The sequence below is a fragment of the Pteronotus mesoamericanus genome, unplaced genomic scaffold (assembly GCF_021234165.1).
Source record: "Pteronotus mesoamericanus isolate MK-2021 breed Mesoamerican mustached bat unplaced genomic scaffold, CSHL_Meso_final contig_82, whole genome shotgun sequence".
In the NCBI taxonomy this organism is placed as follows: Eukaryota; Metazoa; Chordata; class Mammalia; order Chiroptera; family Mormoopidae; genus Pteronotus; species Pteronotus mesoamericanus.
Genome location: NW_026555265.1, coordinates 1,879,780 through 1,893,804, shown reverse-complemented (window position 1 = coordinate 1,893,804; position 14,025 = coordinate 1,879,780).

Sequence of the window (14,025 nt, the reverse complement as noted above, 5' to 3'; positions counted from 1 at the left end):
AACCCAGCTCTGGGCCAGAGCAGCCTGGAGGACCAGAGGCTGACACCCACACTTGCGTTCCTAGGAAGCTTAGGCTTGAAATAGCAACATTCATCACCTTGGGCTCTTTCTTGGGAAACCCATGTTATATTTTTGAAGGGCAGGATCAAAGCTGGTTCCTGCAAGCCACAAATTCCACTTCATTAAGTCATGATCCCAGCAACAACTTTTACAAGACATTCAGAAATAGAATGTTCTCAGGCAGAGGCTGGGCAAGTAAGTGTCTACTTGTCCCCAAATACCACCTCCACTGGCCACATAGAGCCTAAAAGTCCACCAGTAAAGTGAAGTAAAAGAAGGACCTAAGGCCTTGGCCTTCTGCTAATACAATAAGTCCTCACTTAATATCATCAATAGTTTCTGCAACTTTAAGTGAAGTGACATAAAACAAAACCAATTTTACCATTGTCTAACTGATACAAACAAGAGTTAAGTGCCTACAGCATCTCATCAACATTATAACAAAACGTTGAATGAAATGACATTATTTCATGATATGTAGTATATGCAAACATTTCCAGAGGAGTCACATTAGGCTGTTACATTTTAAAAAAATTTTATTGAATTTATTAGGGTATCACTGTTTAATAAAATAATAGAGTTTTCAGGTATACAGTTCTATAATGCGTCATCTGTATAATGTATTGTATGTTCACCACCCAAAGTCAAGTCTCTTTCCATCATCACTGGGCCATTAAAATTAGTCATGAGACACTTTCCCAAGGGCCTGCTGGCTTAGATAATGGGCCTGTGAAAAAAATGAGGTTCTATACAGTTTGCCAATTAGGTTGAACCAACGAGAGAACACAGAGAAACTGTAGCAACTCTCTGTTTCATCTCTTTTGTGGCATTTTCTTACTTATTTTTTGATCTGTGTTACTATCTTTCTCTTCGTACTAGAATATAAACTTCACAGAGCTGGCACATTGCCTGTTCAGTATTGTGTCCCCTAGGACCCAGAATAAGATCTGGTATAAGGTGGGCAATTATAAATGTTGAGTCAATGAAAAAGTGACTGGTTATAATCTTCTTTTGGAGATAGCTATGATTGTTTCCCATTTTACAAATAAAGTAGCTGGAGTGCAATGAGTTGCAATTGAGTGCAAGTGATTTGTCCAGGCACTGATCTAAGATCTGAACTCAGATCCATCCGATTACAAAATCCATTTGCTTTGTAATACCTCATGTTCTTTACCTCTCCAGATGGACTCTGGGACCCTAAGATTCATGCATGTATTTTAGGGTAGCTTTGAGGTTGGCGTAAAAAGTGTTTTTGACCAACGTTAGAGACTGCAGCTGTTTATTATAGGCTTTGACTATTGCACAAGGTAGAATGACTTTAGCCCTCAAATCACACCAAGACTGGCTGGGTCTGACTGTCAGCCAGTGACATTTTGGAAACCTGCCATTTTGAGGCCTCAGGGAAATCTGCCATCTACCACAAAGGCCATCATGTAGAAAGAAGCAATTCTGCTGCCTACTAGTTTAGAGACTGTAACTGATAAACATTCAGCCAGAAATGCCTTGAGGCTAGTCTTTTTCCCAGCACAGAACTGTTACTAAACAATCAAAAAATGTGATCATTTCCTCCAGGATATCATGGCTCCTCTTCAATCCCCTTGAGCATGTGAGTTGGAGCATAGAAGGAGCAGGCCACATTCCTAAGTTTCCATTAAGTATGGTTAAATATTGCCATATATTTTCCTTACTGTGATTTTTAAAACATAATCTTAATTGAATAATAAGCACAATCACTGTTTTTGAAAAATAATACAGAAGATTGGAGCAAGATGGCAGAGTGAGCATATCTGGTAGCCTTCCACTTTATCCCCAAATCCCTAGAAATGTCAAGAAAGGAAATATTCCTTTATCTCTTCCAAAGACTTGGCTACAATTGCACTTTGTTCAAAGAAACCTTTGCTACTAATTTAAATATCTGTTTTGTCACGCATGCTTTAGACTAATTGTAACTCTCAAAACTAAACAGTAAAAAAAAAAATTCAATTAGAAAATGGACAACAGACATGAAAGATATTTCATGAAATATGATATACAAGAGGCAAATAAGCACATGAAAAGATGCTAAACATCATTAGCCATTAGGGAAATGTGAATTAAAACCAGAAATGAGATGTCACTACACACCTACTAGAATGGCTAAAATTAAAAATAGTAGGAAAATATATAATGGTGAATATCTGCCATTATATATTTGTTAAAACTCATAGAATATACATCACTAACAGTGAACCCTAACATAAACTATGGGCTTTGATTTTCTTTTTTCTGGGTTTTGTTTTGTTTTCTTTTGTTTTTACTTTTTCAAAAAATTTTATTTTAAAATCATGTTTATTCTATTACAATTGTCTCAGTTTTCCCCCTTTGCCCTCCTCCACCCATCACACCCTCCCCCCTCGTCTCCCACAGTCAATTCCCACTCTGTTGTCCATGCCCATGGGTCGTTCATCCATGTTCTTTGTTTAGTTCCTTCTCTTTCTTTCCACCATTGTCCTCCTTCCCCATCCCCTCTGGTCACTTTCAGTCTGCTCCATGTTTCCTTGCCTGTGATTTATTTTCATCATTAGTTTATTTTGTTGAATAGATTTCACTGATAGGTGAGATCATATGTTATTTGTCTTTCACCAGCTAGCTTATTTCACTTAGTATAATATTCTCCAGTTCCATTATGTTGTTTCAAAAGGAGGGAGTTCCTTCTTTCTTTTTTTTTTATGCAGATTTTATTTATTTATTTTTTTATTTAAATGTCAAGATCCATTATAAAATATTAAAAAATTTAAATCTATTATAAATTCTCAGCAATCATGACACTTTGAAGTAAAATATTCAAGCCCAGAAGCAGTTAGGTTGTGCTAAAACTGATTCTTCTGTCTGTCTGAGGTTAAAATGCTCCTTTCTTGCTATTGTTCAGTTGTTCGTTCCAGGTGATTTCTCCATAATTTAGTTGTAATTCCAGGTTGGTCCTGGGAGGAGGTCAGTGTGACTTCCACTCACTCCTCTGCCTTCTTGATTCTTTCCTGAATTTTTTTTTAAGGTAGGGAGAATAGCACAATATTTTTAGGATCAAAAAATCATTCAGAATACTAAATCTGGGAAATGATACAATGAAAATAGATCACTGATGATTTGCCAGTAGGGATGAAAAATGGTATAGCTACTCTGGAAAATAGTTAAGCAGTTTCTTTAAAAAGTAAATAGCTGTCACACTGCTGAGCATTTATTCCCCCAAAATGAAAACTATGAAATATCCCTGTTCATATATACCTTTGCTCATAAAATAAATTCCTAAAAGTAGAATAGCAAGATCAAGGCATATGTACATCTTAAATGTTGATAGTTGTGGTAAATTAATTTTCAAAAATTCAATAGTGATGTATCTTGCTCCCAATATGGTATGAGAGTACCACTTCCCTTATACCCTTACCAATATTGCATACTGTCAAACATTTAAATATTTGACATTCTGATAGATGTTTGTCATGTTTTAATTTGTAACTCTTTGATTATGTGTGAAGATAAACTTCTTTTCATATGTTTATTAATTATTTGCATTTATTTTCCTGTGAATTGTGTTCATTTCCTTTACCCATTTTCTTTGAGCTATTTTCATTGATTTTTAAAAGTTTTTTTATATATCAAGGAAATCAATCCCTTGTTATATGTTTGAAAAATTTATCTTTTGCATTTAAAAATGTTTAATACAAAAATATTTTGTTTCCTGTTTAATCTAATTTTTTACTATTTTCCTTTTGGCTTCTGGATTTTGTGTTTTACCTGTAGAATTCCTCATATTCCAAAGTTATTCTTTAAACTATGTTTTCTTCTAGAATGTTCATGATTCTTTTTTCTTTCAATTCACTATTTGATCAACTTGTAATTATTTTATCGAAAGGACAAAGACCACCTAATAGAGTTAATCAAAGGCTATTTATTCAAAGCCATCACTTTTATTCCAGTAGAGACTGGAAGGTGGTTAAAAGGAGAATGAGTTTTACAGGCTAGAAAGAAGAAATCTTTCAACAGTCTTTGGTGAGTATTCTTTTCTAATTCTAATTCTAGTAGGATGGAATTTTTGGAAGAGAGAGAAGCTTTCTAATTGACTTTCAAGTACCTTTGGCAGTCCTTGATTGGTCCGCTATCTGCTGGTATCTAAGTGGCAGACTTCCTGGCTGGGTAAGGTCAGGTGGGGTTTTTTTGCTTCAACTGAAGGGAAATCTGGAATTAAATTCAACCGCTCTAGGAAATATTCTGCAGCTTCAGTGTGTTGCAATGCTGCCCCCTCTGCCAGCAGGACGTGGGCTCAAGGAAGCTGGAGGAAGCGCCTGTTGGCATCTCCAACCCATTTACCAATGGGCATCAAGAAAAATGTTCATACCTCCTCAGACCAACACAAGGGACGTTTCTCCAGGAGTATGAAGGGAGGTCTGATCTCCATGTTGGAATAACCAAGACAAATGGAGTTTTGTATAATTACACCATACACGGCATCCAGCAAAGTGAAGCAGGCTGGGACCAGATTATAAGTATCCTATTATTGCATCCTGGCATGTCTAGACTGATGGGCCAGTAGGACAAGCACCTGGAAGACTTCCACCATGGGGGCCCAGTTGCCTCACATGAAAAAGACTGGTCTTCTATGAAAAAAGATTGCCGTGACTACTACAGTTATATCCTCCCATTCATTAGCTGCATTCTGACCACAGAAGGCAAGGAGCAACTGGACAGGAATGAGTTCGCTGAGAAATGTGTGGTCCCAGGGATCAGGAAGACTTCCAGGGATCAGAAGGCTTCCAAGAACATCATGCTCTACCAGGCTATAGAAGAGTGTGGCTTCTATGTGATTGACCATCTTGACCAAGAACCAAGCCCTTCTCTGAGAAGATGTTTGTGCTGAGTGCACTGTGTAAGAGCAGTGGGACAGGGCATTTGTGGGTTACTACCTTCCATAGGTATAGAGACTTCTAAATACATTAAATGGTGGTTAATTTTGAAAAGTGTTATGGCTTCCCTTTAAGCATATTTCAGCTTATTGCAGTATAAGAATTTACAAGATAAATAGAATTTGCCCTGGGTTTCCCAAAGAAAGGAAGAAAAAGGAGAGGGGAGGGGAAGGCAGGGGAGTAGGGAGGAGGGGTGGGGAGAAGAGAGGAAAGAAACCGGTCCTCTTCTTTGGAGTCTTGCATGAGCAATTCCTCATGTCTTAAAAAAATGAAATAAAGTCCAGCTTTACTTTTTCCTGTATATTTAGTGAACCCAACACCTATTTTCATGCATATTTATTTTCTGTTTCAATTTTAAATGTCTTTTTCATACACTTTTCAAATGTATTGGGGCTTATTTCAGGATCCTCTACTCTGTCCATTGTATGTGTTGATTCCTCTTCAGAAGAATCCATCTTCTCAACCAGTAAAAGCAATATGATGCACACTTAGACTATTAAAGTCATATCTGAAAGTTTATCCACTTATAAAGCTTCATACTAGAGTAAATATGTAATTAGGAGACTGTGTTTTATAAAACTTTCTCCATCCTCATACTCTGATACAGAGCCTGGCATACAGGAGAACTCCCTGTATGTTGGCTGAGTACAGAAATGTTAGTGTAGCAATGGGAACTCTGGACCAGGAGCTGGAAGACCTGGGTTCTGGTCCTTGTTTTACTGCAAGCTAGTTGGTGACTACGATACATGTTAATGGACTGATGGATGGGAAATGGCCTTCATTATTAAGGTCTATAATTGCTACATCTTCTTGAAGCTAGGAGTTACCATACGATAAAGTTTTCACCAGTAGAATTTGGCAGAAGGTGATGTGTGCTATTTCCATACTGAGTCTTAAAATATTGCACATGTGATCTTTCAATTTCTTCTCTATCTGTGAACTGGAATGCATGTATGTCTGTGACACTGTTTAGGGAGCTTTTTTTTTTGGTAGAACTACAGATTTTTTTCAAAGTTTATTAAAGAATGATTGCCAAATATAATTGTATATACTTAAAGTATAAAATACAATTATTTGATATGCATATATATTGTGAACTGATTATTAAGATTAAGATAAATAGCACCTCTGCCCTGGCTAGTATGGCTGAGTAGGTTGAGCATTGCCCTGCCAAATGAAAGGTCATCAGGTTTGTTTCCCTTTCAGGGCACATGCCTGGGTTGTGGGTGAGGTCTCCAGATGGAGACATGCAAGAGGCAACTGATCAATGTTTCTCTCCCTCTCTTTCCCCCTTCCTTCTCTTCTCTCTAAAAATAAATAAATAAAATCTTTTTTTAAGAAAAAGGTAAATGACACTTCCATCACCTGACATAGTTAACTCTGTGTTGTGTGTGTGTGTGTGTGTGTGTGTGGTGAGAACACAGTCTACTCTCAGCAACTCTCAAGTATACAATACATACGATTACCTCTAGGCTTGTGACCCAGTTTTTAATATATAGACAGAGATGATGTTCTAGGAGTGGTGGAAAAAACAGACAGAAGTGGGAATCCTGACTAGCTAAGGACAGAGCAATCTTTTTACTTGTCCTGAACTGTTATTTGAGGTAAAAATAAACTTAAATCATTATATTGTTAGGCCTCTTTGTTGCAGCAGCTGACTAATACACATGGCATGTGGCATTTCACAAAGAAAAGAATTCTGCAGTCAAAGAGTTTGAGAAATAAAGCGGTTAATAAAAGAATGCAGGTTTTCCTCCTATAAAACTTCTTTGAGCCACGATAAATGTTTTCTTTTCTCCCATACTGCAACTTGAGTGAGAAAATTGCTCATTTCTTGTACTCTCTTACTTTTTCTGAAACACACATCTGGAACATGCTGATTTAGATGATTTCTATATTCTCTAAATTGCATATTTCACAGCTAGTATTTAGAATGCTTTCAGAATACCACAAAATTTTAGAGAATCAAAACTGGATTTACTCCAACCACTTTGGCTGGAGCATGTTATTTCCAGGGACAATGAGAATATTTTAAAACTGTCGAGAGTACAAATAATTATTCCAAAAGTTTTAGATTTTGATATCATTGTTCTGTGTTCTTTCTCATCAAACAAATGGAAAGATGACAAAAATTTTACTCACAAAAAAGTCATCTTTCATTTATTTATTTTATTTTCAAAAGGCTTTACAAATGTACTGCAACCACAATTTATTCAGCAACTATTTCCGGGGTGGCAACTGTGTGTAAAGCCCTGGAGAAGACACAAGGTCCACTGGGCAGAACATAAGTTCAGACTGACTCATTCTGGAACATCTGGGACAGGACTTGAGAACATCAGCCATGATGACTAGTGTTGAACTGGCTCCTCTGGCTGTCTAGCTGTGATGTGACATTTGTGGAGAAGGTCTTCCTGTGAGGCCAGGAGGTTCAGGTACTTTGCACTCTGCCAGCACCATCAAGTGTGGCCATTTTCAATGATTCAGAAAAATGACTGAGATCCAAAGAATTGAGAAAACTCTGAGCTGTGTTTCCACATAAGTGGCTGGCTAATCAGCGGAAAATGTGTTTCAGAGGATCCAAGTGATGTGTGTCCTGCCTATTCTAACAGTCAGAACCCTGAAGATTCTTCTGTCCAGCTCTATTTCTTCCATATCTTCATTGAGAAATGCCTATATTGTGACTGATAATTGGAGAAACCAAAGCAGAGAAGTCTGCTAAGAAACCTGTATAAAGACTGACTGCATAAATGTGTATTATAAAAAGTGTGAAAATATGCCACCATAGATTATACTCTCTTTGACTTGGTTGACATGGCCAGTGCTGTACATGCAGCAAAGGGCTCTTTGTGTTTTAAAAAATCCCAGTCTGTTGATTCACAAGCTTGGGTTGGATCTAAAGCAGGTTCAACCTGGGAAAGACATCCACACCACCTTTCACCAGTTGCTGAGTGGAGGAGGTCATGAGTGGTTATGCCAGGAGCCTAACGAAGCTGCTCTGCAGAGCTTCCATGAGACCCTGCAGCAGCTCCCAGATGCCTCCTTTACAGCTGATGTCACCTGTATGTCACAGCTGGCTGGTCTCAACCCTCCTCATTCCCTACAGATGTTTAAGAAACAGGAATCAAATGGTAGAGGAAGAGTAAGTGAAAAGGAGGAGCGAGACTAATGAGAAAGCCAGAAATGAACTAAAGAATTTCAGAAACACACACTTGGCCAATTGACAGCATTATTTCAGGGTCATCTGAGCCATTCCCCACCTCTAGGTAAAGATTTGCCTGAGCCTGGAAAGAGAAGGGATCCTCTCAGCACTGCCAAGGCTCGAATGTCCTTGCTGGGGACTATCAGTGCACCTGGTCTCCTCAGCTCACAGTGCTGCAGGTGAGGGTGGGGAAGCAGGGCTTTCTTACTGCCTTAAAATGCATCTTGTCCCAGTGCACACACCCATGCACGCACACATTAAAACAAGTTTTACACAATATTGCCCTCACTACGAGTGATGCCCTTTAGTATTTTGCATTGTGTTATTTCATTTTCTCAATGCTGGTCCAGATCCAGTAAATTCAGTTTCTGGCCTACTAATGGGTTAAAACTCATAGTTGGAAAAGCACCCTTCAAGGACAGAGCAGGGGGAGAAAGAGAAAAAAGAGAATCAGAAGGAGAATTGGGAGGATACGGGAAAGGAAGAACGAGAAAGAAGGTGAGGACAAGTGGAGAAAGACGTTTGGTGGGAGGTGGTGGGAAGTCACACAGAGGCCTGCCTGATGTCTCTTCAAGAGCATCTGCTCTGTAATAGCTACATCCCACTCTGTGTTCCCTCAGCACTGCCTTTTCCATTGTACCCTGGGCTGCTTGGCAGCAGGAACAAACTTTTTGCCCCTCTATAAACCCCACTGCTCCTAGCAGAGGAGTTCTTAGAATTAGGGAACACCTTAAAGTACATTTATTAGTCAAAGCGTTTCATTTCCCAGGGGAGAAAACCAACTCAAAAGGGTCAACCAGCCAGTCAGACTAAAGTTATTCATCTTAGTCAGGTGGTCCTGGACATAGTCAGGATTTGCTCATGATGGGTCACAAGCATCAGTTTTTCACTTAAAAGTGAAAATCACAATAGCTATATAAGACATTTACTGGGAGAGTTAGTATTATGTGTACCTGGCACATGATAGCAGATCAAAATGTAACACCTGCTATTATTATTGTTAGTAGTAGCAAGAGTGAAAAATAGTCTCAGAACAGCACTGGCCACTTCAGATATGCTGCTATCATTAACTTTATGGGGAGATTTGGCTGCCAATGTCTTCATCCTAGACAAAATGAATATCTTCATAGACATGTGACAAAATGACCTCAGAAATAAAAACAGGAAAGACATGCATGCATGTGTATAACAAAAAAAATTCTTACACAGGCCTTATAAAATATTTATCTCGGATATACCAACAACTTTGTATACATTTTTGGAAAATGAATGGAATGATTTTATTTCCCTACTCATTTCACCCAGTATTTGGGGGAAAACATGACCCTTAGAGGCTCAAGGCTACTCCTAGTCTACGTACCAAAATAAATGCAAAAGTGATACATAGAGATAGATAATATAAATGGAGGAGGTAGGCCAGAAAAAGTCATGGTGATAAGAACTCAAGAGCATTCTCTCTTCTTTCCAGAGACCATCTTCGAAGTTCATAGTTTGTCAATATAAATGTTTTAGGGATCTTAGTTTCAGTGCTTAATAGTTATATTGTGTTGTAATTTGTCATTACAAAAGTTAAATGACTCTATTTATAGGTGAACTCAGTAAGGAGTTTAAAACACTAGTCAGAAAACACTTGTTCAACAACAAAATCCTGAGATCATTTATTTTTCTGTAAATTTCTTTTCCCTTCTTGTCCACTAGATGGTGGAATGGAGCCACTCTAGATCCTGCTGGTACAGAGGCAGCTCTTCCTACACAGATTGTAAATGGCTGAACTCTATTTTGTTTTGGTTCCCTTCAGATTTTTCTCTCATCTAATGGAAGAGAAAGGTAAATATTATATACGCAAATTTCAGGGCAATTTCTAGTATATTAATAGGGTCATTCTAACTTGGGAGCTGGAGCTCCCTTAAAGAAACCTCCTGTTCGCTGCTGAAGGGCTTGAGCCTGGGTGGGGCTTTCTCCTCTTCCTTTGGAGGAACAGTGGACAGTACCATTGTGCTAACATGAATGAAAAGCATGTGAGCCAGGCACTGTGCTAGGAGCTCCAACTCATTCAATCTTCACAGGGAGACATGTAAAAGGTGTCACCTCCATTTTGTAAAATACCAGATTATGAATTTAAGGCACATTGAGGGTAGATAATTTGTCCAAAGAGAAAGAGCTGGGCTTGGGCCTGGATCTTAAGAACCTCAAGCACTTGCTTAACAACTGTGCCACTGCCACCTAAATGACTGCTCTCTGGTGGGCATGAAACTGCAGGGCTAATTTCTGGCTAATCTGCCCCACTGAAGATCTAGGTCTCAGGAAAGGAATCCGTAAGGAGCTGGGTTCTGACTCTAACCACAGTGAATCTGGCCCCAGCTGATCCTCACATATGATATCGTATCCCCCACTGATGCCTTGATTGTAGCTTTGTGAAAACCTGAAGAAGCTTCAGATGGGAAAATTTGGACAATTGGTCACTTAATGTCCTATGGTTAGGTGCTCAATCTCTACCAGAGCCCAGTAGCACGTGAGGCTATCTTTTCTGAATGATTCTCTGCTGCAGGTGGCATAGATGTGTGTCATTACTAGAGGGGTTTGTGTTGTGATTCTGCTTTTCTCCACATGACATCCTTTCCCACGGCAGACAACTCTGATACCATAGAGTCCCTCTGGTTGTATAGCTCACTGATGCTCGTACCTCAGCCTGGATCAGCTACAGAACCCTTTTCTGCTGGCAGTTTTTCTTGTCACTAAGTAAACAAGTGAGAACAGTATTTCTAAATATGGAATATGCTTCCCCCACAATCCAAAGGCCTGCCAATGTAATATGTGAAATAATACTTTGTCTTAATTTAGTGGGAATGGGAGGATATGCCTCAGCTTGCTCCAAACCACCGAACCCCTAAAAACTTCATTGATGTGGTAATTCCCTGAATCTTCATTTAGCCTTTTTTTCTGCCCTCTGGAATGCATGCATTTTTACCTAGTCCTCCAATGCATTTGCCACTTCTTTCTCCTCTCATCATTAATATAGTAGACCATGTGGTCTTCTGCAGAATGTCCCGATGATCCAGGTCTTTAAGTCTATATTCTAGCAGAGAGCAGATTTAACATAGTTCAGGGACACCACAGAATGTATACTGTGTCCTGTCCTATGAGAATGTGAACTACTTTGGCCCTCCTTCCTAAGGAAGATGGAAAAAAATAAGTTTATCAGATTGATTGCCAGATACTATGTATCCAGGGCCATTTTAATCTGATCTAGCAAAAATACTGTATCTGGTTCACACTTACAATGGGGAGGCTATTACTTAGTTGAGTTTATGATAACCCAGTTATTCTGAAGAGTACATCTAGTTTTTGTTCAGGTCATACTGATGAATGAAATGGGCATCTATGGTGGGGACCACCATTCCTGCCTACTTTAGCTATTTAAGGGTGACACTAATATTTGCCATATCCCTTCATATAGTATTATCTTTGATCTGTCATCTTGGCTGTGCATGATAGGGTAGTTTTAAATGTTTCTACTTAGCTTTCTCCATTATGATAGCCCTAGCCCTATATACCAAAGAACCAATGTAGGTTCTATAACTAAGTACGGCCATTCCAATTATTCTTTTGGGAACCAGGGAAATAACCAGCAGGTGACCTGTGAACCTAGTTCATCTGCCATGAGCCAGACCTGGATCAGAACTCCATTTATTGCCTGACATTTTATCTGCCCACTCCAACAGGGGGAGTGCTTTGGATCCCTGGATATCCCAACTAAGACCTTGTATCCAATAGACCTTGAAAGATTTTGTATTTCTCTTTCCCTCAATGAGTAAATGGCTTTTGGTAAAGACTGAGGAAATCATTACCTTATACTTTGCCATGGTTTTTGCAGGGTCATTTTTCATGAAAACCTAAGCTTCTTCATCACCCAATGAGATTTGTGTTGAACTGGCTTAGGTCTGGAAACTTAGAAACTGCTTATGACTTTTTATTACTGTGGCTGCGATAAGCCTCCTGATCATCCATCTTTGATTTATTTTGGTTGCATAAATTGAGCAATACACTTGTTTGGTGCCTATCTGCCATATCCCTTGGGATACTGTGCTGTATTAACCACTTTCCTAGATCTCTGTCAGACCTCCCTGACTACCTCTCACCTTGCCACTAATGATGACAATTGTACCTACCTTGCTTTTGAGAGTTTAGCACTGCCATCTGGCCTCTAATATTTTGAAATTCTATTGTCCCCACTGTGCTCAGAAAACTCTGCTCTGTCCTAGCATCTCCTACGAGCAGCCTTGGCCTACAAAGGCTAATCCCACACTGAGTTTCTTAACAATGCTGGAGACCCCTCAACACACTCATTCTCACTTTGGACAAGACTGTATTCTAAGAACAGAGTGGGCTAATAGTTTTGGGGCCTTACATGGTATATCCCACTTACCTGAGTCTTTTGATTTCCTCCTCCAGTGTTTGTCACCATAGTTTTGGCATTTCTACCTTACTTAACATGGGCTATTGCTTTTTCCAAGCTCCCAGGGGTCAACCAAATACTCTCACCTGGGGTCTTTGCCAAGATATTAAATCTGGTGTCATAGGTCTATTCTCCATTTTCCAATTTTATATTCTTTCCCCCGTCATCCAGAACAGTCCCACATATGCTCTCTTACTTTACCAGTTCATGTATCCCAGTCCTGCACGTATAATCCTTTTCCATCTTTAGCTGGCCAGGCATTTCTTCAGCTGGACTGCACTGTGACTTAATTCTGGCTATTGCTTCGGTGATCAGAAGTGGAAAGTGAGGGATAAGGGGAGAGATGTATTGTCTTGGAAGGCAAAAACCTCTGTATCATCAAGCTCATGCACATCCCCAAGAGACAATCAGCAGCCTTTAACAGAAAAGTTTACTTATATGGATCAACAGGATTCAGGAAAATATGGAAATTTAAGATTTTTAAATTCATCAACTCAGATGGCTCCATTTTAAGTATCAGCACCCTTTTTACTCCCCGCCCGCCCCTAAGTCAGGGCCTTAACCTTGGTGTAGCAGACTTGGTAGGGTTGAGAAATTAACCTTCTCTGGAACACTGCTACTCCTATAACTTAGTTTTTAGGTCTGGCCCAAAGATTTCTTTCCCTCCTCTGGCTACAGGATATGTGAATTATCTTATATGCTGCCAAAGAGACCCTCTGGCTTCCACACTTGGTCTGATGCTGGCAATTAATCACCATCAATCTTTCATTGTCTTTCTTTAATAATATTTATCTCTCATTCTGAATTAATGAGCTCCCTGCCCCAAAATGGCCAACCAGTTCCAAAGTTCTTACAATTACTATTTCCTAGAAGCCTTGAGATATTGTACGTGTTGGTGCACTCCCTTCCACAGGTATCCCATTCTAGTTTGCCACTGGTGAAAACTGGAACAATTGCCATAGGTCCCAGGGGCTATCAGTGCTCCACAACCTTCAGTGACAGGGTTCTCATTGCCAGCAGGCTGGTAAGTGACCCAACTTCAAAATTTCGTTAGTCTTTTTCTAGGACCACTTCATATGCCAAGCATTATTAGCTGAATTCCTTAGGAAACATATTCTGAGATTTTCACGTAGGGTTTTTATCGAGTGGTACTTTTGGAACCAAGACCTGAGAGGGGCCAGATGGGCAAGATTGGGCAGAAGTTGTTGTATTGTGATGCAAGTGTTACAGTAATCAAGAGCCCGCAGTACTTGGGCCCTGGTGGGATTAAACATTATCAATCCTTTTTCATTGAGCATCTGCACCACCAAGATTTCTGGGTAGGGCTCTGGGATTTGACGACCGCAGCTGCACGGCAAGGTCCTCCCTCTCGC